This window comes from Teleopsis dalmanni, chromosome 2 (assembly GCF_002237135.1).
Source record: "Teleopsis dalmanni isolate 2A chromosome 2, ASM223713v2, whole genome shotgun sequence".
NCBI classification, from domain to species: domain Eukaryota; kingdom Metazoa; phylum Arthropoda; class Insecta; order Diptera; family Diopsidae; genus Teleopsis; species Teleopsis dalmanni.
The window spans coordinates 39,892,727-39,896,007 of record NC_051847.1 but is presented as its reverse complement, the minus strand read 5'-3'; the positions used below and the strand labels follow the sequence as shown (position 1 = coordinate 39,896,007).

Genomic DNA, 3,281 nt, shown 5'->3' with positions numbered 1-3,281 from the left:
GTGTTTGATTCAACGGGCACTGTTAGAAAGTGCGGTGGAGGACGTGCGAATCTGCGAACGCATAATCAAGTGAATAACAAGTTAATGGTAACCATTAATATCACTATCGATAAGTCGCTAATCATACAGGGTGAATTAGTTACCTGGATTAGCCCAACGCAGCAATACGTCTGCAAAGACCAACTGAGAAGGTAGGTAAGTATTTTAAGTTATACTTCTTCACTTTTGGTATTCAATATTTTTGTCCAAACTTAATTCTTTAATCCATTTATGTAGACTGTGTTATAGAATAAACTATTTGTAGGATACGCTAAATCAGTTTATTTCTCATATTTTTGCCATTTGAGTATTATAAAGTTTTGAAGACTTACATGTCACATATGCGATTTCTACTAGACACATAAGTCATTTTAATAAAATATGTTTTAATATACACCAATAAAAAAAATATTTGTGACGTTATCCTTTTGCAGTGCATAAAATATATAATTTCGAAAGAGAAATGCATTGAAATGAAACTATTAAAAGTTTACTATAAAGACACAGACGACATTAACGGTGAAAGCACCGAGAGAAAGCATAGCAAGAATGTCATTAAAGATGGCAGCCAGACTATGTGTACGATTACACAGGGTCTGTGTAAAAAGGGTGAAATGTGAAATAAAACTACAAAACGGTGACATAAACGTAACCATAGACATTTTCAAAACGTACTTGTAGTAACCTAAGCACGAGACAACTTTTACTGTGTGTATGTGGTTTCATTAACGGAGCAAGAGTTACCAAAAGGATAGCTTCAGTTTCAGTTTTGGTTTTGCCTTTGTTTTGTGTTGAGATGAAAGGACCTGTTGTATATGCTTTTGGGTTTAAATGGTGACATTAATTTTAATTAAAATTTTTAATTACAGTATGGAAATTTGAATATTTATGCAAAAATGTGAGCACCTAACTATATCTAAACAGTTGCAGCAGCAGATAATATCTTCCCCAAAAAGGGACGAAATTAGTTTTTAGCTAAATTAATGTCATAAAAAAATATTCCTAAGCAACAGCATTTGTGAGGTATCTATAATAATTTTCATTTTAAGCTGGAATAGGTACATACGTGCAGCAATGAGTATTCATTTTTATAAATAAATTTAATTATTTTTATGTACTCGTACACACTCGTATATATTTGACTGGATGTTTCAATTAACTTATTAGTTTCCATGTACAAAGATTTTTGTTTTATTGTTATTTGAATTATGATTTTATATAATTTTATTTAATATTTTAAAACAATTTAATTTTAATTTGTATGGCAACTATTGGATATGTGAGGTTAACCCTTGTCAAAATAAATATTTACAATTATTCGTACATTAATTAAAAAAAACTATTTTTAATTTACTTAATCCTCTCTCTCAAAATATAAGAATACTACGAAAAGTATAAAGCCCACCCTGAAATGCAAATAGCAGCTGTGAAAGAAAGAACGATTAAGAGCATTTGGAACTATCAAAAAAAAAAAAAATTAAAAATGTATAATACCTCCGATAAACTCGGTATGCCCTTGAAACCACTTGGTGAAAGTATAAAGGCGGTAGGCAAAATATGAGTGGGTGCTGGAAGTCAAATGTACATCCGAGAATAGTGCTGATTAGTTTCAATCCGTAAAAAAAGGTGTTCCGCAGGAAACAGCTAAGGTGATAACGAAAACACATACGACCACAATACAAATTTGGGACATGGGCAAGATCACAACCGCAGTACAAACTCTAAACTGATTTAAATATTAAAACAAACCAAAAAAACAATTTTTTTTTAAATATTTATTAAGAGTAATTAAACTTTTCAAAACAAATTATTCAAATAGTCCAATTTCTCTTATTTTGTTGTCCATTTCATTACTTGGTTGAATAGTTTTCATTACAATATCCAATTAATCAATTTTACATCAGACACTCACTTATAAGGTTTGGTCATCAATTGAATTGCTGAAAGAATGCAAATACGTCAAAAGTTATAATAATGTCCCAGTTACTTAAATTGATTAATATATCACCTTAATGCTGCTTTATTCAATTCTTCAATCCTGTTTATAAAACGTTGCCTTTTATTTTGTCTATAACGCCATTTCACAGCCACATATGCAAAACCCAATGGAAGAAGACATAACACTATGACCATAGCACCTTCCAGCATCTGAAACCAGATTACGTTATCAGGCGTCAATGGCTGGAAATCTTTGTATAGCTTGTAAAAGCCATACAAAAGGATTAATAACAGAAGTTTCCAAAACAGTTTAAACATTTTAAGTCTGCGAAAAAAAAGCGTACAAATAAAACCTGCTTAATTCTCAATATTTTAAGAAATCTAAAAGAAAAAAGCTTACATTTGGTCTTCTCTAAAGTTTTCTCGACAGGAAATTTGTTGACCGCACAATGCTGTAGTGTAAAAGATACTACATACACTTTCCCTTGTCAATATGATAAGCAACTTATCGATAGCAATTATACCCCATTACCATCGTCAATCAATAAAACCTTAAAATTTGATTGATCTGACTTACACAAGTATTTATACTAACACCGATTTTTGAATTTTTGTGAATGGTAAAAATTTTGTAAATCAGTCATAACAGGTTAGAAATCTAACTAGTCTTGCTAAAGATTTTCCAAATTAGATTTATATCTATATTTTTAAGCTTATCTATTTATTTTAAGCTTATCAAAATAAATTCAAGCGTTTGACAGTTAGGTTTGATTTAATTTCAATACAACGAACGTTTGAAGAATTAATGCAAAGAAATTAGCAAGTTTATCTTATAAGAAGTGAAAATTGATTTTTTAATTGAAAAACTGCAGGAAACAATTCCGTAAATATAGTATTAAAAATAATAATAAATGATAGTTGAATAATTATAAATATTGCTATACGTATTATACATCGCCTTAAATTAATTCATTTATTTATAATAAGCTCACTTATATAAAAACTCTTCACATGGCAAATTATTAACATTAGCGGCTCTAATAACCAAAACTTCATAAAAGGGACAAGTGGAAACGTAGTACTAAATATAAAGTTTCTTGGCGTCCATTGGCTAAACTTTAGAAAGATTTTTTTTATTTCAAAATGAGTTTTCGAATTTTTTTGGAATGAAACTACATTCTAACTACATTTAAAATTTTACAGCACGCCATATAGTATTTTAAATGCTAAAGTGCTAAATATCACTTTAGAACTTATTTAACATATTAGGAATTAGTTTTCACTAGTTTACCTCGGTAAATAAA

At 29.4% G+C, this 3,281-nt stretch overlaps 1 long non-coding RNA gene across 1 annotated transcript; it reads right to left on the bottom strand.

The window, feature by feature from the left end:
- Window positions 1–1,940: 1,940 nt before the first annotated feature.
- LOC119686242 lies at window positions 1,941–2,605 on the bottom strand. Its single transcript, XR_005252901.1, has 3 exons — window positions 2,378–2,605; window positions 2,048–2,302; window positions 1,941–1,979 (listed from the first exon to the last, which is right to left on the bottom strand). It is a non-coding gene; the product is annotated as an uncharacterized LOC119686242 (long non-coding RNA).
- Window positions 2,606–3,281: the final 676 nt, after the last annotated feature.